Consider the following 11,838-nt stretch of genomic DNA (forward strand, 5'->3'; position numbering starts at 1 on the left):
AATAAACAACTTAGAATGCCATGAATTGGGAGAGCAATACTAGCTGTTGGCATTCATCTTTCCTTAGCATCTATTTTATTTCAAGTGTTGAGATTCATGCCACCCAGAAACCCTCCAGCTGAGATGTCATCATCCCATGTTGGCCAGCTCAGCTGAACAGATGTTTAAACACCTTGCTTTGGTTCTCGGCTACCCTAAGCAAGGGTTTGTCTCTGACATTGTGTTGTGTGTACTCCACAGCTCTCTGTCTGTGGAGTCAGCTGCAGACACTCCCAATATTGCACCCCTATCAGCTTTAAAAATGTTCTGCTCGCTCCAGCTACAAATCAGCTGCTTTTCCTGACCCCGCTTGGCCACAGCGTGGAGGCTTAAAGCTGAGCAGAGAATTCAGGGGGATGGCTAGAGCCTTGGCTGCCTGGGTGGGGCAAGGTCACCTTCTGTGGCTTCCTGCCTGGGGGTGAGGGGGCAGGGTGAATGTGGAGGAAGAGAATGAGAAATCCCTGAGAGGCTGGCCCACTGCAGCAGCCAACATCCTACATCCCCCAACTATGCGGTTCTTGAGTCACACTTGTGTTCTGTGGGCTGTGGTGAGGATTGCTGAGAGAAAACGGGTTAGCATTATTTAGGGCCCAGCTTGGAAACTTCATTTTCCCCTGGTCTTGACTTTCTGCTTGCCCTGGAGAAGCAGTTTCCTACTCAGATCTTCTCCATCACCCTGACTGGACCAGGCTTCCAAGGCTGGGCTCGTCTCCGAGGAGGAGAGCAGAGACAGTTGTTTTCCTTTGGCTCCTTTGCCACCTCTGTTCCAGATTCCACCCGGCTTCTTTCTTCCTGTTGTATTCCATGACTGATCAGCTAAGGCTAGCTTTGCTATTTAATAATCCTCCATGTGCAGGAGACACACCCCTCATGCTCCAGTCACCTGACCCCTTGAAGTAGACTGGGTGGGATGAGAAAGAGTCCACTAATGGTCTCCATGCCATCTCTGCAGGCTTGGCAGGCCTTCCTGGCCTCCTGGCTTCACGCTCCGGTTCCACGTCATCTTTTGAATGTTGAAGCACAAAGGCCCTGCTTGAGACCTGCCAGCTCCTTTTCTGCCCTAGGAAACACTTGCAGTTTCCTCTAAAGGCCACAGTGATCCTTCCTCAGGGCCCTCCTGTCTGCTCTACTCTTCCCTCCCTGGCTACATCCTCCATCACCTACATGCTTCTGATTGTGTCTCTGATTGTACAGGTTTTTCTCTGCAAAGCTTTTATGGAGCCCACATTGTTGCTAACTGATATTCTCTGCTTCTGCCTGGAGCTTCATGGTGGGCAGGACTGCCTTCTGTACCGTCTCCTGTGCATGCCTGGCACTTAGCAAATCTGTCAGTGTGTTTGCACTGAGTATGGGAAACCACCTTTCCTCATGGCAATTTCCTCACGCTGTGACTTTGCCGGCTTGAGAGGTAGGGATGTCTTATCTTAGAGGTGACAAGGGAAGTGACAAACTGTGGTGGCTAATCAACTACTCCTGAGAGCTTTTCCAGAGGAAGAGTGAGAGAGCACCCAGAGGAGGGGATCCTGGTGACAGAGAGGCTGTATACATCAGGATTGAATAAGACTTAGTTTGCTGTATGTAATTGTAGGCATCTGTAGTCCCCAGGTAGTCGGGAGACGGAGGCAGAAGGATGTTTACGTTCAGCACCAGCCTGGGCAAGACAACAAGACTTCTCCTGAGTGGACAGGGTTGCATTGGGGGAAAGAATGAAAGAAGAGAAGGAGGGGAGAGGCATAGGGAGGATGACAAAGGGAGGTGGGGCAGTATTATTAACTATTACAAGACAATTTATCATTCCTGTGAAAATTAGGGGCCACGCTGCAGAAGAGTCCTTTGTATTGCTTACAGAATCGAGGAATTACCAAAGCAGGTCCAAATCCTAAAGCATTCTTTGAAACCAGTTCATAGGGGAGAAGCCCAGGACAGAATAACACAGGTGAGTAGCTTCACACCTCACATTTCAGGCTTGACTGTTTTGGTTCCCAGCACCAGAATGAGATGCTGATGTGTCATCATATGAAAGAGTGAGGTCAGCGTTAGCTGAAGAGCCACTTGCAGGCCACCTGCCTGCCTGCCCACTGCCTGGGTTTGGTTCTCATCTGATGCAAACCAAATCTAATGGAGGGTGTGGGATAATAACTGCTTCCCAGGTCTCCATGTTTCAACTGTTCTCCACCTGACAGGAAAGCCCGTCAGAGGAGTTCCTCTAGTGATGATCTTTCATCTCCACTGCCTTTTGACTCTATTACACCATAAGGGAGCCACTATGAGACCAGAGAAGAGAGAAGGGAGCAAAGCATTAAGAGTCCCACAGTGCTGATGAAGGGGGTCAACTTGCCTCCCTCACCCACACTCGTGCTATGGAAGCTTTGTGTATATGTCACATAGAAAAATATCCCCACATCGAATGGTGTTAAACACACTCATGATTTCATGGTGCTCACAGAGTCTACTGGGCCAAGAAGACAGACAGGGCACACTGGAGATAGTTTGCATTTGCCTCAGAGTCTGCAATAGTTCTTGGGAGGTCTGGCATAGCTGAGAGACCTAAATAGGCTGAATCTTCAACTAATCTGTATTTAGTCACAGGCAGTTGGGACCATGGAATCTTGTGTCGTCGCATGACTTCTCCATGGAGCATGAAGCTACTGGAGGGAGGCCGGGAGCAGGGTGGACTCCTATAGATTGGATTCGAACAGAACCAGTTGGTTCTGTCAAGTCTTTCAGGCTAGCCCATGTTCAATGGTAAGAGAGTTGCATTCTACATCTTGAGGGATTCCCAACATACTGGGGAAAGGTGTGTTTGATGAGAGTCAGTGTGGCCATGTTTGGAAAATATCACATTCTTAAATTATACTTCCCACTAGCAAACACACCATTCTGGGCCACATAGGTATATGAATGAATGTAATTTAGAAGTTATCTTTCCTGAGAATATCCAGTCACCACTCATCTACCTATGGCCATGTGCTATATAACATGCCCATGACAGATACAGCAGATCAATTGCAATACTACTGCTAACCTCAAGTTGTACTCTTGAAGCCTCAGTTTGAGATGCTGCACCAAAAAGTTGAATTTAAGTATAATGGAGGTATGCATAAAAAAACCGATTTGCTGAGCCAGGGGTGTAGCTTAGTTAATAGAATGCTTGCCTGGTGTGAACAAAGCCCCTAGGTTCAGCCCCCAGGCCTGCACACAGCAGGTGTGGTCCCCTACCTGACATCATTGGGAACTCTAGTAGTAGCACCTTTGAAAGCCACAGCTCCTCAACACGTGCTCCCTCAATAAGCCTCATAACTGTGCTGTGAAGTAAATGTTCAGTGGCCTGTAGCCATCACGTTTGTGCAAAACTCCATGTCCATTAATATTAATGATTTTACACCTTAATGTAAGGTCTACGTAATGTAACTTTGAACCTGTTAGAAGGCTAAAGATATAGGCATAGGCAAGGACTTTTAGAATGTGTGTGTGTGTGTGTGTGTGTGTGTGTGTGTGTGTGTGTGTGTGTCTATCCATCCCTTGGAGGCCAGAGAAGCCAGATTCCCTGAGGCTAAAGTCACAAGAGGTTGTGAACCCACTGTGAGTGCTGGACATCAAATCCAGGTCCTCTGGAAGAGCAGTGCACAGCCCTGAGTGCTGAACCACCATTCTTGCCCTTGGCAGGACTTAGAGGCTAGTGACTCAGGAAACAAGGCAAACAATTAACAGATGTTAAATTTAAACACTCTGTAAACTGGAGAAATGGCCCGGGGAGTGGTTAAAGGCATTTGCCACATAGTCTGGGTTCAATCCACAGACTCTTTTATATAAAGGTAAAATGACTCCATGAAGAAAATGACTCCATGAAACTGTCCTCTGACCTTCACATGTGCGATATGCTACACATGCATAAATAATAAATAAAATTTAAAAAATAAAACTCCATTGCTTGCTTTCCATCTAAAAGGATTAATATCTAGACTATACGAAGAATTTGAAAATTAAACAAGAAATAGGCTAATAAAAACGAACAGGCATTTCTCAAAAGACAAAATACACATGGGCAATAAGCATGAAAATGTTAATACATTTATTGTTTATTTATACATTTATTTATATACTCACATTTATTAGTCATCATATCAATGCAAATCAAAACTACACTAATACTCTCTCTCTCTCAGCCCTGACAGAATGCTGACAAATGACACCGAATGTTGGCAAGGAAGTGAACAAGGGGGGACCCCTTTTATATTGCCAATGAGGTGTAATATAGTCCAGCACTGTGGAAGTCAGGATGGAGGGCTCTCAAAAAAAAAATAAAACTAAATAAAACTCTTCATGGCTAGGAGCATGGCAACATGCAAGCAGGCATAATGCTGTAGATGTAGCTTAGAGTTCTCTACATCAGGATCTGCAGAGTGCAGGAAGAGAGAGAGACTGGGCATGGCTTGAAAACCACACAGCCCACTCCCAATGACTTCCTCCAACAAGGTTGCCCCCTGGTGACCAATCACTCCCAATGACTTCCTCCAACAAGGTTGCCCCCTGGTGACCAATCATTCCAATCTATGAGCCTGTGGGGGACATTTTTATTCAAACCACTACACCAAACAGATAATCTTATCTGTGAATTAAGTAAATTAAGCCAGTAAATTAATTTTAGAAAGATACATACATATGTTTTCTCTCAGTGGTTCCTAGATTTTGTATAGGTACATAAATCCTGTATGTATGTATATAAGACATGAAAGTGTAAGTTGTGGAGCTGCGGGGAGAGCAGGTCTGGAGCGAGAAGGAGGTTGAGTGTGTCCAAACCAGGAAAACATTATCCTGAAATCAGCAGGAGTAGGATCACTCCATGCCTTGCCCTGGGCCAACTTGTCCCAGAGTATGTAGTTGCATCGCCCCACGCGCACTCCCACCCCATCCCTGGCCCACCATCCCCACCTGAGGTAGCCAGGTTAAACCTCCTCTCCCCTTATAAGGTCATATTCCTCCTTATGCTAATGAGGCATCCACAACACCCTGGCCCTGTCCAATGATGTGCACTTACCCTGATAGACTCCAAAGGTTTAAGTAGCCTTTGCTGCCCCTATTAAAATGAGGTGTCTACTGGAAGCTGTCTCCTGAGAGAATGTTCTGGCTGTGCTCACTACTGCTTGAGGTCACTCAGCGCCGGCCTCCTTTCCCTCTCCCTCACTCAGGACCCACTGGTTGTGATCCCTAGTGATGGGGAAGCAGAGCCTGAATGGCAGTGAGTAAAGGGTTTAGGGCAACAAAGGGGTCTAAGAGGGAGGGACAGGAAAAGGGAAGGAGGCGGGCATGGGGGAATGTGCTTAATGAACAATATACACTTGTATAAAAATAAAGATGGGGAAGATGGCTTTAAGGAGCCTTCCGGCCACTGTATATGCTTAGTTCTTACAGCCCTGAGTGTGAATATCATTAGCCCAGAGTACAGAGGAGACAATAAAGGCCTCGAATAGATTACAGGAAACAAATCAAATGCTTCCACTGCATGGTAGAAGTGGGACTTGAATCAAATGAGCAAAACTCTCGCTTGTAGAGCTTCATTACCTCCTTTGGGAAATAAGATGAAATAGGAGATAGGAGGTTATGCTGGCTAGTTTTATGTCAATTTGATTCAAGCTAGAGTCATCTGAAAGGAGGGAACCTCAGTTGAGAAAATGTTTGCATAAGATCCGGCTAAGGAGCACTTTCACAATTAGTGATTGATATGGAAGGGCTCAGCCCATTATAGGCAGGGCCAACCCTAAGCTGGTCCTGGATTCCATAAGAAAGCAGGCTGAGCAAGCCATGATGAGCAAGCCAGTAAGCAGTACCCCTCCATGAGCACATCTGCTCCTGTTTCTAGGTTCTTGTCCTGTTTGAGCTCCTGCCCTGACTTCCCTCTGTGATAGATTATTACCCTGAAGTATAAGATGAAATAAATCTTTCTCTCTTTTGTGTATGGTATTTCATCACAGCAATAACCCTATAGCTTATAACCCTAACTAGGACAGAAATTGATAACACGATTGTAGGGTATTGCTGGGACAGACATGGCCAAGTTGTTTTGGAGAGGATTGTGGAAGGACTTTGGAACTTTGGGTAAGAAAAGCCATTGAATGTTCAAAGCTTGCTGAACTGTTCTATGGGAGCTTATAAGAGAGAGAGTTTTGAAAAAAGAGGCCTGCTTGTCAAGTTCCAGGGGAGGTTTGAGAGTCACTTAAAGACTATGTCGTGGCTGTTGCATATTCTGAGTTAAGAATCCATGGTTCTGGTAAGCTGAAGAATCAGCTTATGATTAACTGAGACCAGAAACACTGAAGTAAAACCTTTGCTTTACTGAGACAATTGATGCTAGTCAGGGGGAGCTAAGAAATTAGTGATGATTAGGAAGAGATCAGCATCACTGAGGTGAAATAATCTGGGAAGCAGTGTTTTCTTAGAGTCTTAGAGTCTGGGCACAGAATGTATGTTCCAGTGGTGGTCAGGATTGTATTGTGTGCTGGCAGTTGAGCCTTGTAGTGTTAAGTGTTCTCTGAGTGGTACTGGTTTCCATGGCATGAGGGGTCATACAAAGCAGCTGAGGCTTAGCACTGTGAGAAGACAGGGTAGGCCGTTCAAGAGGGTATGGCCGTAGTAGCAGTTAAAGGCCCAGAATTGAAGGGGTCATGAAGAGAGGTTGAGCTCCATGAGAGCCCAGGAGGGGCGATCAGTGAAAGTACAGCCCAGTTGCATCAGAAGACCCCAGCAATTTGGAGATGCCGGTACCAGGGGATGACCACCAATAGCAGCAGTGGCTGAGTGGAGCTAGCTAGAACCCAGAAAACAAGTTGTGTATGCTGCAAAGGGCGGGCTCAGAGAAGTGAGCCAAGCCCTTTGGAGGAGCCCAAAAGATAGTGAGTGGGTCCCAGATATTAGGCATTGAGTTATCCACACAGTGGGGGTTTGGTTTTGCTTTGCTTTGATTGTGACTATATTCATTCCACCACTGGGAAACGAGCAAGCATCTTACTTCCTTTGTTTTATCAGGGCCCACAATTGAGAGACTTTACACTTCTAAAGAGGTTTTAGAATTTTCCAAAGACTTTGGATTTTAAAAGAGACTGAATATTTTAAGGGGACTGGGAATTTTAAGCGTTTGAATTTTTAAAGATTGTAAGACTCTTAAAATGTGGAATGTTTATATCGTAAAGTTGATATTCAAGTGTGAACAAGAAAGGAAAGGTTATGGGTTGTGGTGATATGTTTATATGTGTCAGGTTGACAACTAGCTAGTTGTGTGTCTAGCTAGTCAACTTGATATAAGGTAGAGTCATCTGAAAGGAGGAAACCTCTAATGAAAAAAATTCTTCCATGAGATCCAGCTGTATGGCACCTTTAAAATTAGTGATTGATGGGAGTCAACCTTGCCCATTGTTGTTGCCGCCTCTGGACTGGTAGTCTTGGATTTTATAAGGAAGCACCCTGAACAAGTCAGTAAGCAGCACCCCCCATGGCCTCTGCATGAACTCCTGTCTCAAGGTTCCTTTCCTATTTGGGCTCTCGTCCTGACTTCCTTCAGGGATAGATTATGAAGTGAAAGTGTAAGCCAAATAAACCCTTTCCTTCCCAACTTGCTCTTGACCATGGAATTTCATCATAACAATTGTAACTCTAACTAGGACAGAAATGAGACAGAGACAGGAGGATCCCCAAAAGCTCATGGGTCAGCTGGCATGGTGTACCCAGTGGCAAACAAAAGAGAACCCATCTCAAGCCAACTGGAAAGTAAACACTGTCACGAGAGGTAGCTTCATTTCCACATGCTTGCTGTGATATGTGTACACATGCATTCACACATAAGAACACACATACACACAGAGAGAATAACAGAATTTCTGAGTAATGAAGGCTTCTTTCCAAAATGTTTTTGGAATAGACATAGTCATGGCCTCTGATTGGTTAGAGTCTTGGGCTCTTCCACCCATGTCCCTTCTAAAGCAAACTGGCTTCTGCTGGAGGGGCCATAGCCAGACCTGGTACCGTACACTGTCATCCTATTTCCTGGTCACAGAGAACTGGAATAAAGGGGAGCAGCTGACTCAGGCAGACAGTTCTCATGTGACCCATGACCTCTGCTCTCCTCAGGAAGATCAGTCTCCCAGGTGTTGTGGTAAGACAAGAACAAATGTGCTTCATTTGTTTATCTGTCTGAGGAGGTCCTCAGAATGGCCACAGTCCTTACTCTTCCTCAGAAGGGTCATTTCTAAACTTCTTTAGAGAAATGTGTCCTGAATTATACGTTCAGGTCCTCATCTCTGAGAAGATTTCCGTAAATATGTAGTCCACAGAGTCAGATAGGCAAGACATATTGACATTTCTTTATCTTACGGGATTTAGAACCTGGCACTGGCCCCATTCCACTAGATATCAGGAGTGATTTCTTTTTCCTTATTTTATCCTTCTCTCATACATTATATCCTGACCCCAGTTTCCCCTCCATTCAATCCTCCCATCCACCCTTTACCTCCTCTCTCCTCCAGATCCACTCTTTCCCCCCATTTCCCTTCAGAAAATAGCAGGCCTTCCAGGGATATCAGCTGAACACGGCATAACAAGATACAATAAAACTATACACAAACGCTTCAAGCTTTTTCTGAAATGAACTGGCTCTCATTGGAAGCTCTCATAGGCTCTCATTGGAAGCTCTGACTCTCATTGGAAGCTCTCATTGGAAACTCTCATTGGCTCTCATTGGAAGCTTTCATTGGCTCTCATTGGAAGCTCTCATAGGCTCTCATTGGAAGCTCTCATTGGCTCTCATTGGAAGCTCTCATTGGAAACTCATTGGAAACTCTCATTGGAAGCTCTCATAGGCTCTCATTGGAAGCTCTCATTGGCTCTCATTGGAAGCTCTCATTGGAAACTCTCATTGGCTCTCATTGGAAGCTTTCATTGGCTCTCATTGGAAGCTCTCACTGGCTGTCATTGGAAGCTATCATTGGAAACTCTCATTAGCTCTTATAGGAAACTCTCTTTGGCTCTCATTGGAAGCTCTCATTGGCTCTCATTGGAAGCTCTCTTTGGCTGTCATTGGAAGCTCATGGCAATAAAGCTGCTGTGATTCTTATTCTCATTTTAAACAAAGAGGCACAAAAGTTTAGGCAACCTGCTCAAGGTTATATTGAGCATAGGTGACGATGCCCTACTCCTTTCTTTGAATCTGGATCTCATGTAGTCCAGACTGGCTACACTGGGATTCATTGTGTAGTTGAGTTCACTGGAGGTGTGCACCACCCCACCTGGTTTAACATGGTGCTGTGACTGAAACCCAGGGCTTTCTGAATACTAAGCACACTACCAGCTCAGCTACTTCCCCAGCCCATCTTGTTCCTACTCTAAGCTAATTTTCAGATTTCTCAGTCATCATTTGAAACAGAAATGAATAGGTGGCCGAGATCCTTTTCCGACCCCTAACCTATTTTCTCTTCTAGGTTTCACCAGCACTTCCTCCACTCATATTTAATTTACCCACACCTTTGTGCTATAATGATTATTTCCAATGCCAGGTATCATTCTAGGGATGTAGAGGAAAACTGATTAAATATGGCTGGAAATGATACTTAAAGTTGCTATTAGGTGACAAAGCCCTTTCCCCCTTCATGCTGAGGTATTTTTCTCTTGTAAAATTTAACTTGTGAACAAAATGTTCCAGATACTTTAGCTGAATCCTGGCTTGCTTTCCTTTGGAAAAGCTTGAGTCACAGAATGGGACAAGTCCTGATAATTGTGGATTTTTTTCTGTCTGTTATATAATGTGTATGATGTGACCAGTCCTAAGCATATGGGCATATGTCCCGTGTATTTCAAGTGGTTCTTATTCTTAAAGACTTGTTTCATTTTGCAGGCATGAATGTCTAGCTGTGCTACATGTGTGCCTGGTGTACATCGAGGCCGGAAGAGGGCACTGGATTCCTTAGAACTTTGGATACCCAGGGCTGGGCTTACTCAAGGTTGTGAGCTGTCATAGGGATGTTGGGAACAGAATCCAGGTCCTCTGTGAGAGCAGCAAGTTCTCTGAACTGCCGAGCCAGCTCTCCAGCTGCAAAGTGAGTCTTATTCTTGTCAGGGTTTGCTTGGGGTTGGGAACAACTTTGTGACCCTGTATGTTAAAACTGCACTGGTTAAGGATATCATGCTGCATGAGTTTGCTCATGCTCCATAAGATAAACCTTCAGCCTCTATCTTTATTCCTGAGAAGGAAACTGAGGCTCAGAGAGGCTGTGTGACTTGTGAGGTGGCTCTGACTGGCAGGCAGGCACGGGACTTTGCAGCTCCTTTTCAAAAGCAGAGATACAATCATATATCATAAAATCACCCCTTAAAATATGGGGTTCATTGATGTGTGTGTGCTATATGCACAAGCAGCGGGTGTGTGTCCACTCTTATCCAGTTCTTGATCACTTTCTTCATGGTTACAGTAAACATGGCATCTCTTAGCAGTCACTCTCTGCTCTGAGCAGGTCCGAGCTCCTGGTGTCCACAAATCTACTCCCCTCCCTGTGGGGTTGTCTATGATGGGCATTTCATATAATCCAGGTTGTAAACATCTGACTTCTGGGGCTGTATAGCTCTTATCTTAATAAATCAGGGGCCCTAGACTTTGAGGTCCCCCAACATGAAGTGGGTTTGTTGGAGTCCGCATGGAATCTAAGGTGGCAGAGCCTGCATTTCAAAATTGTGTGCAATGGAAAAAGTTAGAGGCGGCTCTGTTTGCAGGGAGCAATGGAAGCCTTTAATGCACTGACAATCTCAATGAACCCCTAGAGACCACAGACCAGTGAAAAACAGAAGTAACTTGACCCACAAGTGGAATTCCCTGTGCAAGGCACTGTGTGGAGTCTGAAGGCCTTGCATGTGCATCCTGAGGCCTGAGCAACTTTCTACAAGGCATACTGGTGTGTGAGCTCTTGGGCTCATAGAGTCCCTCCCCATACCCCTGGGGACCAGACGGGAAGAACACCTAGCCTTGGTTCTTTTTTTTTATTTTTTTTTTATTTTATTTTTTTGCCTTGGTTCTTATGTCCCTGGTCTTCAGGGTTCAAAAAAGAATTCCATCCTGGCAATGGCTTCGAAGGACATGGCCCTGCCTTTGTCTGTCAGGAAAGCATGCCTAGAGGCTTCCTCCTTGCTGTAGGGCAGGGCACGGCTGCCAACCTGGCTACTTTGGATTTTCAGGCTTGCTCAGGGCTTTTCTCTTCTCACAAACACTGTTGTGTTGGATCTGTTTTGCTAAGTTAGATAGTTGGTAGATTTTTTCCCCCCCAGAACTCCATGCCAGCATTCTTTGCCGGTCTTGCCATCACAGGCCATGGTGTGAAGTGGAATTGGGGTTCCAGAGAGTAGGGTAATCATGGAACACACCCTCATCCAGGTAGGCAAGAGCCAGGACAGGTCTAAGAGGTTCCATGGTCAACGTTCTTCACACTGAGCCTGGTCAGCAATGGGCTAGAGTTGGAAGGAGCCTGAGTTCTACAAAGCTGTGCTGTATAACTTGCCACAGACTGGAATGAGGACCAACTCAGCCTGCTCCTAATTCTCTGTCTGAACTGCCTGAGAGATGTACTATGAACATAGACTCATGACAAGATGCAGGACATCAGGGCTAGGCTGGATCCAAGTGGAGGAGATGGTTGTTCGTGGGCAGCCAGAGGCCTCATAGCAGAAAGGGAACTTGACCTAGATTAAGTGGGAGGTCTGAGCAGAAGATCTGAGTCCTCCAAACTATGGAAACAAAAGGGCTCAATCAAGAACAAGCATGAGAAG

Source organism: Rattus norvegicus, chromosome 5 (assembly GCF_021556685.1).
Source record: "Rattus norvegicus strain SHRSP/BbbUtx chromosome 5, alternate assembly SHRSP_T2T, whole genome shotgun sequence".
Taxonomy (NCBI): Eukaryota; Metazoa; Chordata; class Mammalia; order Rodentia; family Muridae; genus Rattus; species Rattus norvegicus.